General features: G+C 38.1%; 1 protein-coding gene across 8 annotated transcripts in view; it reads left to right on the plus strand.

Moving 5' to 3' along the window:
- The window catches only part of ZYG11A (zyg-11 family member A, cell cycle regulator), a 100,292-nt gene that overhangs the window by 20,715 nt on the left and 66,339 nt on the right, over nucleotides 1-13,238 (plus strand). The window contains exon 1 of one of the 8 annotated variants that reach the window (XM_034652809.1): nucleotides 9,593-9,632. The exons of the other annotated variants lie outside the window; for them this stretch is intronic. The gene's annotated coding sequence lies outside the window, so the exon portion shown is untranslated. Of the gene's footprint in view, nucleotides 1-9,592; nucleotides 9,633-13,238 lie in introns of those variants that run through there. 8 annotated transcript variants of the gene reach the window in all.

Genomic DNA, 13,238 nt, shown 5'->3' on the forward strand with positions numbered 1-13,238 from the left:
TTTTTTTTTTTAAATCACAGATTTGGGCAGCCATCATCACAATCAATTTTAGAACATTTTCATCATCTTAAAAAGAAACTGCTAACTTGTCCCCCCAACCCTAAACAACTACTCATCTACTTTCTGTCTCTATGAGTTTGTCTTTTCTAAACATTTAATACAAATCAAATCATGCAATATGTGACCATATTATGTCTGGCTTTTTTTACTCAGCATACTATTGTCAAGGTTCATCCATGTTGTAGCATGAGTCACTACTTCATCCTAAGGCTGTGTAATATTCCATTTTGTGACTGTACCACATTTTATTCATTTATCAACTGATGGACATTTAGTTGTTTCTACTTTCTGGCTATTATGAATAATGCTGCTTATAAACATTGGTGTACAAATTTCTGTACGGACATACGTTTCCATTTCTCTTGGATGTATACCTGGGAGTAGAATTGCTGGGTCAAACAGCAACTCTGTGTTTAACTTTTTGAGGAGTTTCCAAATTGTTTCCCAAAGTGGCTGCACCATTTTATGTTCCTTCAGCAGCATGCAAGAGTTCTAATTTCTCCACAACCTCACCAAAAGTTGCTGTTTGACTTTTTGATTATAGCCATCATGATGGTTGTGAAGTATTTATTGTGGTTTTCATTTGCATTTCCCTAATGAGTAATCATGTTGAGCATATTTTTATGTGCTTTTGGCCATTTGTATATCTTCTTTAGAGAAATGTCTATTCATATCCTTCCCATTTCTTAATTAGGTTGTCCTCTATTATTGAGTTGTAAGAGGGGCTTTTTTTTTTTTAAGATTTTAAAAATTTATTTANTAAGATTTTTAAAATTTATTTAGAATGTGAGTGGGGGGAGGGGCAGAGGAAGAGAGAGAATCTCAAGCAGATTCCATGCTGGGTGTGGAGCCCATCATGGGGATCCATCCCATGACTCCATGATCATGACCTGAACCAAAATCAGGAGTCGGTTGCTTAACCAACTGAGGCACTCAGGCACCCCAAGAGGTTTTGTTTTTTTTTAATTGAAGTATACTTGACATCATTAGGTGTACAACACAGTGATTCATTGCATATGTTACAAAATGATCAGCGTGGTAAATCTAGCTACCATCTGTCACCATACAAAGCTTTTACACTATTTCTGACTATATTCCCTATGCTATACATTATGTCTGCATGTCTGTTTTCTTTAAATATTCTAGGTACGAGTCCCTGATCAGTTACTGGCTTGCAGTTATTTTCTTCCATTCTATGAATTCTCTTTTCACTTTGCTGATAGCGTCCTTCGACTCTGATTGAAGCCCAGTTATTGAGTTTTTTTTTTTTATGACTTATGCTTTTGGTATCCTATCTAAAAATCCATTGCCAGGGGCGCCTGGGTGGCACAGCGGTTAAGCGTCTGCCTTTGGCTCAGGGCGTGATCCCAGCGTTGTGGGATCGAGCCCCACATCAGGCTCTTCTGCTGTGAGCCTGCTTCTTCCTCTCCCATTCCCCCTGCTTGTGTTCCCTCTCTCGCTGGCTGTCTCTGTCAAATAAATAAATAAAATCTTAAAAAAAATAAATAAAAATCCATTGCCAAATCCAAGGTCCTAAGTATTTACACCTGTATTTTCTTCTAAGAGTGTTGGTTTCTTCACCCTTACACTCTAAGGTTTTTGGTCCATTTTGAGTTTATTTTTTTATATGGCATGAGGTGTAAAAGTCCAGCTTCATTTTTAACATGTTCCTGAAGGTTGTCCCATCACTATTTGTTGAAAAGTCTATTCTTTGACTATTGAATGGTTTTGGCACCCTTTTAATTTTTTAATTTTTATTTATTTTTCCTTTTTTTATTTAAAAAATTTTTTTAAGTAGGCTCCACACTCAACATGGGGCTTGAACTCACAGCCCTGAGATCAAGAGTTGCATGCTGTAGGGACTGAGTCAGCCAGGTACCCCTGGTCATCCAGGTTTTTAAAAAGGTGCCAGTGGGGTGCCTGGGTAGCTCAGTCACAAGAACATGAGACTCTTGATCTTGGTTGCGAGTTCAAGACCCACATTGTGTATGGAGATTACGTAAAAATAAAATCTTAAAAAAAATATATTGGATGACCACAGAGGCACGGTTTATTTCTTACTCTCAGTTCCATTCCATAGAACAATATGTCTCTCCTTATGTCTGTATGACTCTGTCTTGATTACTGTTGCTTTGTAGTAAATTTTGAAATTGGAAAGTGTGAGTCTTGCAACTTTGTTCTTTTTTGGATTGTCTTAGCTATTCTGGATCCTTTCTGTTTCCATATGAATTTTAGAACCAGTTGGTCAATTTCTTTTCTTTCTTTTCTTTTCTTTTCTTTTTTTTTTTTTTTTAAGAATTTACTTATTTATTTGAGAGAGAGTGCACATGAGAGAGCATGAGCAGGGGAAGTGGCAAAGAGAGAGAGAAGCAGGCTCCCCACCGAACAGGGAGTCCGACACAGGGCTTGATCCCAGGACCCTGGGATCATGACTTGAGCCGAAGACATCTGCTTAACCATCTAGGTGCCCCTCTCAGTTGGTCAGTTTCTACAAAGAATCCAGCTGTGGGGTGCTAGAGCCTTCTAGCTAGAGCCTTCAACATAATGTTATAGTATTGAACATTGAAGTATTGAAATGGACATGCTTATCTTTTTCTGATCTTGGGGGAAGGAATCTAGTCTTTCACTATTAAGTATGATAGTTCTGGGGTTTTAGTAGCTGCCCTTAACAGGCTGAGGAAGTTTCCTTCTCTTTTAGTTGTTGGACATTTTCATCAGGAAAAGTGTTGGCTTTTTCTTCCTATGTCAGAATGCTTATGTGGGTTTTGTCTTTTATTCTTTTAATATAATTTATTATGTTAATTCCTTTTTGGATATTAATACAGTCTTGCTTTCCTGGAATAAATCCCACCTGGTCATGGTGTGTAATTCTTTTGTATGTTGCTAGATGGTTTGCTGCTATTTTGATGAGGGTTTTTTTGTGTGTGTTTTTTCTTTTCTTTTCTTTTTTTTTTTTTGAGATTTGTCCTTTATTTTATATTATTATTATTTTATATGTCCTTTATTTTATTATATTGTTCTGTTATATTCTGCTTTTGTGATGTCTTTATCTGGGTTTGACATCAGGATAATACTGAGTTGGGAGGTGTTCCCTCTTCTGTTTTTTGGAAGAGTTTGTGAAGAATTGTTATATATTCTTTAAATGTTTGGTAGAATTCACCAGTGAAGCCCTTGTGCCTGTTTATGTGGGTAGGTTTTTGTTTTTGTTTTTAAAGTAATTTCTAGGCCCAGTGTGGGGCCTGAACTCATAACCTCGAGATCAAGAGTTGCATGCTGTACCAAATGAGCCAGCCAGGTACTACCTGTGTGGGGAGTTTTTTGGTTTTGTTTTAAGATTTTATTTATTGGATGCCTAGGTGTACTGACTCTTTATTTCAGCTCAGGTCATGATCTCAGGGTTGTGAGATCAAGTCCCATGTCGGGCTCCGTGCTCAGTGTGGTCTGCTTGGGTTTCTCTCTCCTCCCACTGCCCCTCCTCTCTCCGCCCCCCACCGAATAAATAAATAAAAATCTTCAAAAAATTTCTTTAAAATGATTTATTTATTTGAGAGAGAGGGAGGGAGAGCGAGCACCTGTGAGCAGGGGGAGGGGCAGAGGGAGAGAACCCCGCTTTTAAAAAAATATATTTTATTTTTATTTATTTGTCAGAGAGAGAGGGAGCACACTAGCACAAGCAGGGGGAGCGGCAGGCAGAGGGAGAAGCAGGCTCCCTACTGAGGAAGGAGCCCAATGTGGGACTTGATCCCAGGACCCTGGGATCATGACCTGAGCTGAAGGCAGATGCTTAAGTGACTGAGCCACCCAGGTGCCCCTGGTTTTTTTTTTTTTTTTTTTTTTTAAGATTTTGTTGTAGTTTANTTTTTTTTTTTAAGATTTTGTTGTAGTTTAGTTTGGTTTCCAGATTTATTTATTATTTGTGGGGGAGGGGCAGAGGGAGAGGGAGAGAAGCCGACTCCCAGCTGAGTGAGGAGATGACCTTGGGGCTTGATCTCATGACCCCCGAGATCATGACCTGAGCTGAAAGCAAGAATCAGATGGTTAACCAACTGAGCCACCCAGGTGTACCCCAAGATTTTATTTTTAAGTAATTGCTACACCCAGCGTGGGACTTGAACTTAGAAGCCTGGGGTCAGGAGTCGCACGCTCTACTTACTGAGCCAGCCAGGTGCCCGCATGATCTATTTCTTCTTGAGTAGTTTTGGTAATTTGTGATATTCTTTGAACTTGTCCATTTAATTTAAATTATTTAATTAATAGGCATACAGTTGTTCTTAGTATTCCTTTATATTTTATTTCTACAATGTAAGTTCTATCCCTTCTCATTTATCATTCTAGTAATTTGAGTCCTTTCTTTTTTTCTTGGTCAAGCTAAAGGTTTATCAATTTTGCTGAACTTTTCAGAGAACCAGCTTTTGATTTCATTGTTCTTTTTTTCTTTATTGTCTTTTCCATTCTCTATTTCATTAATTTCCACTCTAATCTTCATTATTTTCTTCCTCCTGCTATTTTGTTTAGTTTGTTTTTTCTTTTCTCCTGTGTATTAAGGAAGAAGTTGAGGTTATTGATTTGAGATCTTTTTTATTANTTTATTATTTTTATTTTTTATTTATTTATTTTTTTAAAAAGATTTTATTTATTTATTCAACAGAGATAGAGACAGCCAGCGAGAGAGGGAACACAAGCAGGGGGAGCGGGAGAGGAAGAAGCAGGCTCATAGTGGAGGAGCCTGATGTGGGGCTCGATGCCATAACGCCGGGATCACGCCCTGAGCTGAAGGCAGACACTTAACCGCTGTGCCACCCAGGCGCCCCTGAGATCTTTTTTTAATATAATGTGATTAGAATGACAGATTTTCCTCAAGCACTGCTTTAGCTGTGTCTCTTAAGTTTTTGTGTGTTGTCTTCATTCTGCATTCATCTCAAATTATTTTTGATTTCTTTCTTCCTTTTGATTTCTTCCTTGACCCATTGGGTTTTTAGGAGTGCATTGTTTAATTTTCACATACTTGTGATTTCCCCAGATTTCTTTGTTATCAATTTTTAATTTCATTTCATTGTGGTTGGAGAACATACTGTGTTTTATTTCAGTTCATTTAAGTGTATTGGGATTTATTTTGTGGCTTAATATATGGTCTATATGCCGTGTGGTCTTAAGAAGAATGTATATTTTGCTGTTACATGGCCAGGTATTCTGAAGAGTTTTTTTTTTTTTTTCCTTTTAAGATTTTATTTATTTGACAGAGGGAGAGAGCTAGTGAGAGAGAGAGAGAGAGCATGTGCACAAGCAGGGGGAGCGGCAGGCAGAGGGAGAAGCAGGCTCCCCATTGAGCAAGGAGCTATGTGGGGCTCCATGCAGGGCTCCATGCGGGGTTTGATCCCAGCGCTCTGGGATCACGACCTGAGCTGAAGTCAGATACTTAACCAACTGAGCCACCCAGGCACCCCTGAAGATTTCTGTGAGATCTAGTTGTTTGTTTGTTTGTTTTTAAAAAGATTTTATTTATTTGAGAGGAAGAAAGGGACAGCATAAGCCAGGGGGAGAGAGAGAGAGGAAGAAGCTGAAGCAGACTCCCCACTGAGCATGGAGCCAGATGCAGGACTCCATCCTAGGACCCAAGATCATGATCTGAGCTGAAGTCAGGCACTTCACCAACTGAGCCACCCAGGCACTCCTGAGATCTAGTTGTTTATAATGTTGTTCTAATCTTCTGTTCTCTTGTTGTATCTTTGGCCTACATTGATAGTTTTGAATCCTTTTGTTATTCCTGCTAAATAAGAGTACACCTGTACTCTTAAGAAATTTAACAGGGAAGAAAGAAAAAAGGTAGTGGATAATTTTTTATGAGGGTGCAGGTGGGGAAGGGATAGCATGGACCTCTTGTATGCAATAAGGAAAAAGCCAATGAAGAGGGAAACATTAAAAATTTGAAGAGCTGAAAATTGATGACACAAAGTCCTGGTGGTGACTGAAGGACGAAAATTATGAGCCTAGGTGTGTAGGGTTTGCCTCAGAAGGAAGAAATGCCGGATAACTACGAGGAAAATGGTGAGGGTGGGATCAGAGCCGTGTTTGATGTTGGTAGGGAGGAGTGTCATTCTGAAAGATTCTAGGTTATCTGCAGGCTGAGGGCAGGTGAGGTGATAAAGAGAAGGAAATAAAAAGATTTATTTTTCCAAGTTGAGGTTGGAGATACCCAGTTTGTAAAGTCAGTGTTCATTGAGTTATTCAGTTTATTTATGGGAGACAAAGAATACCTTTGGTGTTCAAGAATCCATAAGATAACTTCACGAGGGTACAGTTCCTACAAGAATCCATAAGATAATTCCCACGAGGCTGAAGATTGGGAACTTGCATTCTGTGGTTTAATTAGGAACAACCCTTCCCCCATCAGTTTTTCCCAAGAGAGATAAGCGGTATATCAGCCGTATGTTGTTAAGTTTATATAATAATAAAGCCATTAAAGTTATAATGGCTAACACTTTGGCAGACACTGTAGTAAGAACTTTTTGTATATATTGTTAATCTCATTTTTTTCCCCTCTGTTATCTCTTTTTATAGATGAAGAAACTGAGGATCAGAGAGATTAAGTAACTTTTGGTTCAAGGTGGTGTAGCTCAGAAGTGGCAGTCAGGATTTGAACCAAGGCACTCTGGATCCAGAGTGGTTTTTTTTGTTTTGTTTTTTAACTACCATGTTATCTGTGCTTTAATGTGTTCACTTAATGTGTTGACTTATTTGGCTAGAATTTTACTAGATCACTATTTGATAACCTTTTCAAGAGACTTGTGGCAAATTTCTTACAAATAACCATGTGCTTATAGGTTTTTACTTCTTAATTTATCAAGTCCCTACTACTCAGCAGACACTGTGCTAGGAGCTAAAGCTATGAAAATAAACCCTGAGATCTGTTCCTCTTAAGGAGTCCCTGAAAGTGCTGCTTTGTATTCTGTCCCTGCCTCCCCCCAGATTCGAAGTATTCAATTTTATTTATTTATTTTATTCTAGTTTTTAAAGTAGGCTCCATGCGCAGCATGGGGCTTAAACTTGTTACCCTGAGATCAGGAGTCACATGTTCTGACTGAGCCAGCCGGGCACCCCTCATATTTAGTTTTAATATAAAGATGCTATATATCACCAGTTAAATAAATTCACAAAAATTTAAGCAAAAGAAAATGCATTCTATCCTGTGTCTTTTACCCTCGGAGCACCATATATTCTTCAGAGTGAAGGCATATAGTTTAGTAAGAAAAGAAGATAAATTTTATATCTTCTAATCTGTAGATTTGATTTTTTAAAAACTATTATGTAAATATTTTGAAATGTACAATACTAGAGAAACTAAACCTCAGTATATTCAACTTAGACAATTATCAGCTCTTGGCCCATCTTGTATCATCTATACCTTTACCCACCCTTGTCCTGCCCCCATCTATTTTGAAGTAAATCCTAGATATTCTGTCATTTCAACTGTAAATGTAGTTGGTGGGTGGGGACTTGGGTGTATGTGTGTGTATACATATGTGTACACATATGTGTATATATAACACTAATTTTCATTTCACACTTAAAATTCTAATATTTTTAATATTATCAAATATAGTGAGTGTTCATTTTGACTGTCTTACAACTTTTTTTAAAGATTTTATTTTTTACTTTGTTTTTTTGTTTTTTAAAGATTTTATTTATTTGAGACAGAGAGCACGCATGTGCAAAAGCTGGTGTGGGGAGGTGGGGGCTGCTTCTCCTGAACCAGATTCTCCCCTGAGCGGAGTGCCCGAGGTGGGGCTGGAACCCACATGACCTGAGCTGCCCAGGTGCCCTTTAATTTATTTTAGAGAGGGAGAGAGAGAGAGTCCTGAAGCAGGCTCCCCGCTGAGTGTGGAGCCCATCGGGCTCGAACCAGGACCCAGAGATCATGACTTGAGCTGAAATTAAGAGTCGGCTGCTAACCAATTCAGCCACCCAGGTGCCCCCCTCTTACAACTTTTAAAAACCTTTGTTTTAATTAGTATCCAGGTGAGGTCCATATATTGTGATGGTTATGGGGTTTTTAGGCCTCTTTTAATCTACAGGCTTTCCATGTATCTCTTGTATTATTTTGCAATATGTATGCTGTATGTATATGTTTCTCTATCTTTGTATGTGTATTTTTTAAGAATGTATTTTTTAGAGTAGTTTAGGTTTACAATCAAATTGAGAAGGAGGTACAGAGATTTCTTGTTAATTCTGTCCCCACATATGCATAGCCTCTCCTGTTGTCAATATCACTCATCAGAATGGTACTACTTTTATTTTTTAACCAAGGGTGACCCTACATTTGACACACCATAATCACCCAGAGTCCATGTTTTGCCTTAGGGTTCACTCTTGGTGTTGTGTATTCTATGTGTTTGGATGAAAGTATAATGACATATTCATCACTATATCAGAATATTTTCACTACCCAAAAAGTTCTCTGTCCTCTGCATATTCATATCTTCCTCCCATTCTTGGCAGTCACTTATCTTTATACTCTCCCCTAGTTTTGAATGTTTGAAATCATACAGTATGTAGCCTTTTCAGATTGGCTTCTTTCACTCAGTAATATGTGCTTTGCCATGTCTTTTATAGTTTAATATCTCATGTCTTTTTTCTTTTTTCTTTTTTTTTAAAGATTTATTTATTTATTTTAGAGAGAGCGAGCACACAAGCAGGGGGAGGGGAGAGGGAGAGGATCTCAAGCAGACTCCCTGCTTAGCATGGTGCCTGACTCAAGGCTGGGTCTCATGACCCTGAGCTGAAATTAAAAGTTGGCCACTTAACTGACTGAGCCACCCAGGCGCCCCTAGCTCATGTCTTTTTAGGGCTGAATAATAGTCCATTGTCTGGATGTGCCACAGTTTATTCCTTTACCTACTGAAGGATGTCTTGCTTCCAAGTTTTGGCAATTACAAACAAAGCTGCCATAAATGTCCCTGTGCAGGTTTTTGTGTGGGCATGTTTTCACTTCCTTTAGGAATATGATTGCTAGGTCATATGGTAAGAATATGTTTAGTTTTGTAAAAAACTGACAAACTGTCTTCCAGAATGGCTTTTGTACCATTCTACATTCCCACCAGCAATGTGAGAGTTCCTGTTGCTTCACATCCTGCCCAGCTTTGGGTGTTACCAGTGTTTTGAATTTGGGCTATTCTGATAGGGGTACAGGTGAACAGTAGTGTCTGGTTGTTGTCTTAATTTGCATTTCCCTCATGACATATGATGTGGAGCGTCTTTCTGTATGATTATTTGCCATCTGTATATTGTCTTTGGTGAGGTGTTTGTTTAGGTCTCTGGCCCTTTTTTTGTTTGTTTGGTTGGTTTTTTTTTTTTTTTTTTAAGATTTCATTTATTTATTTATTTGACAGAGAAGGACACAGCCAGCAAGGGAGGGAACACAAGCAGGGGAGTGGGAGAGGAAGAAGCAGGCTCCCGGCGGAGCAGGGAGCCCGGTGAGGGGCTTGATCCCAGGACCCTGGGATCACGCCCTGGGCCAAAGGCAGACGCTTAACGACTGAGCCACCCAGGCGCCCCTCTGGCCCGTTTTTAATTTGGTATGTTTGTTTTCATTTGTTTTCTTATTGTTATGAGTTCTTTGTATATTTTGGATAAGTTATTTACCAGATATGTCTTTTATAATGATTTTCTCCCAGTCTGGCTTGTCTTTTAATTCTCTTGATATACTCTTTCACGGGGCATAAGATTTTAATTTTTTTAAAAATGTTGTTATTTATTTATTTGATAGAGTGTGAATGAGAGGTAGAGGGAGAGAGAACGTGAGGTGGACTCTGCACTGAGCACAGAGCCTGTCATGGGGCTCGGTCCCATGACTGCGAGATCACAACCTGAGCTCAAACCAAGAGTTGGACACCCAGCCAACTGAGCCACCCAGGCACTCCAAGATTTTAATTTTAATGAAGTCCAGCTTATATCAATTATTATTTTTTAAAATTTTATATATTTAAGTAATCTCTAACTCTCCATGGGGCTCTGACCCATGACCCTGAGATCGAGAGTCATATGGTCTTCTAACCGAGCCAGCTAGGTGCCCCTCAATTATTTCTTTCATGAATTGGGTCTTTTTGTATCTGAAAAGCCATAACTATACCCATTGGTTTTCTCCTGTGTTATCTTCTAGGAGTTTTATAATTTTGTGTTTTACATTTAGGTGCATGATCTATTTTAATTTTTGTAAATGGTGTTAGGTCTGTGTCTAGATATGTGGTTTTTTTTGTTTTTGTTTTTTCATGTGGATGTCCATTTGTTCCAACATCATTCGTTGAAGATACTGTATTTGAGCTATCGAATTGCCTTTGTTCCTTTGTCAAAGATCAGTTGACAATATATATGTGGGTCTATTTCTGGGCTCTCTCTTCTGTTCCATTCATCTTTTTCTCTATTCTTTCACCAGTACCACACTGTCTTGATTATTGTAGCTTTTATAGTAAGTCTTGAAGTTAAGTAGTGTCAGCTTTCCAAGTTCGTTCTTCTCTCTCAGTACTATGTTGGCTCTTCTGGGTCTTTTGCCTTCCATTTAAACTTTAGAGTCAGCTTATTTCACAAATAAGATATTCAAAAAATAACCTGCTGGGATTTTTCTTAGGGTTGGCATTGCATCTGTAGATCAAGTTGGGAAAAACTGAGAACTTTTTCTTTAAATTTTAATTCCAACGTAGTTAATGTATAGTGTTATATTAGTTTCAGGTGTACAGTTTAGTGATTCACCAGTTACATACATCACCCAGTGTGTTCCTTAATCCCCATCACCTATTTCACACACACCCCCACCCCCATAACCATCAGTTTGTTCTCAATAGAATCTGTTTCCTGGTTTGTCTCTCTCCCTTTTCCCCCTCTCCTCATTGTTTTTTGTTTCTTAAATTCCATATGAATGAACTCATACAATATGTGTCTGTCTCTGACTGACTTATTTCACTGAGCATTATACTCTGTAGCTCCATCCATGTTGTTGCAAATGGTAAGATTTCATTCTTTTTTATGGCTGAATAATGGGAAAAACTGGTATCTTGATGATATTGAGTCTTCTTATTTGTGAACATGGAATATCTCTCCATTTATTTTTTTGTTTATTTCATTTAGTGGAGTTTTCTAATTTTCCCCATATAGATCTTGTACATATTTTACTAGATTTATACTTAAGTATTTCATTGTTTTGGGGTGCTGATGTAATGGTATGGTATTTATAGAAAGGAGTAGTGAGGGGATATCCTTGCCTCGTACCTGATCTTAGTGAGAAAGTTTTGACTTTCTCACCCCTAAGTTTGTTAGTTGTAGATTTTTTGTAGGTAGGCTTTTCAAATTGAGGAAGTTCCTGTAGTTTATTGAATAGAGTTGTTATTAGGAATGAGTGTTGGATTTTGTCAGATGCCTTTTTTTTTTGCTTCTATTGATCTAATCATGTAATTGTTCTTTTTTCAGTCTGGTGATACGTTGGATTACATTAATTGATTTTTGAATGTTGAACCAGCCTTCCCATAACTGGGATAAATTCATTTGGTTGTGGTGTGGAATTCTTTTTATACATTGTTGGATTTGGTTTGCTGGTATTTTGTTGAGGATTTTTGCATCTGTGTTCATGAGATTTATTTGTCAGTATTTTCTTTTGTAGTATCTGTTTGGTTTTGCTGTTTAGGGTATTGCTGGCCTCAAAGAATGAGTTAGAAAGTATGTCCTCTGAAAGAAATTGTGGAGGACTGATATAATTTCTTCCTTCAGTGTTTGGTAGAATTCACCAGTGAACTCATCCAGACCTGGTGCTTTCTGTTTGGAAGGTTATTAATTATTGATTCAGTTTCTTTAATAGATAAGCCTATCCAGATAATCTGTTTCTTCTTGTGTGAGTTTTGGCAGATTATGTCTTTCAGGGAATTGGTCCATTTCATTTAGGTTATCATATTTGTGGGCATGGAGTTAGTTGTTCATAGTATTCTTTTCTTTCTTTCTTTTTTTTTTTTCCTTTTCTTAGCCTTTTAATAGTCATGGGATCTAGAGTGATGTCTGCTCTTTCGTTTTTGATGCTAGTAATTTGTCTCCTCTCTTTTTTCTTCAGTTAGCCTGGCTAGAGGCTAACTTTTCTTTAGCTGGTCTGATTATTATTATTTTTTTAAATTTTTATTTCTTTGACAGCGCACACAGAAGCAGGGGGGAGAGGGAGTGGGAGAGGGAGAAGCAGGCTCCCCACTGAGTAGGGAGCCTGATGCAGGGCTCCATCCCAGGACCCTGGGATCATGACCTGAGCCGAAGGCAGATGCTTGACCTACTGAGCCACCCAGGTGCCCCAGTTATCCTGATATTATAGATCTTTTCAAAGAACCAGCTTTTGGTTTTGTTGATTTTTTTTTTTCTATTGATTTCACATTTTCGATTTCATTGATTTCTGTTCTGATTATTATTCCTTTTCTTCTGCTTACTTTGGAATTAGTTTGTTCTTTTTCTGGTTTCCTAAGTTGGAAACGTAGATGATTAATTTTAGACCTTTCTTTTCCAATGTATGTATTCAGAACTATAATTTTCCCTCTAAGCACTGCTTTCACTTTATCCCACAAATTTTGATAAGCTGTGTCTTCATGTAGTTCAAAATTTAAAATTTGAGGGGCGCCTGGGTGGCACAGCAGTTAAGCATCTGCCTTCGGCTCAGGGCGTGATCCCGGCGTTCTGGGATCGAGCCCCACATCAGGCTCTTCCGCTGGGAGCCTGCTTCTTCCTCTCCCACTCCCCCTGCTTGTGTTCCCTCTCTCACTGGCTATCTCTATCTCTGTCGAATGAATAAATAAATAATATCTTTTAAAAAAAATTTAAAATTTGAGGTTTCTTCCTTGATCCATATGTTTATTTAGAAGTGTGTTGTTTAATTTCCATGTGTTTGGGGATTTTCCAGTTATTTTTTTCAAAGAAACCATTGTGGTTTGTTACGTGGAGTGTTTCCAGTCTGGATTTTGCCATTGTTTGACAGTACTATGATTTTTGACTGTTCGTCTGATCCTTGTAATTTCTCTAAATTGGAAGTTAGCTGTAGAGGCTTGATCAGATTCAGGTTTGATGTTTTTGGTAGGGCCCTGTACTTCCGTAAGGGAGTTAATTAAGTCTGGTTTTGTAATTTTTTTTTTTTTTAAAGATTTTATTTATTTATTCGACAGAGA

Source organism: Ailuropoda melanoleuca, chromosome 2, assembly GCF_002007445.2.
Source record: "Ailuropoda melanoleuca isolate Jingjing chromosome 2, ASM200744v2, whole genome shotgun sequence".
In the NCBI taxonomy this organism is placed as follows: Eukaryota; Metazoa; Chordata; class Mammalia; order Carnivora; family Ursidae; genus Ailuropoda; species Ailuropoda melanoleuca.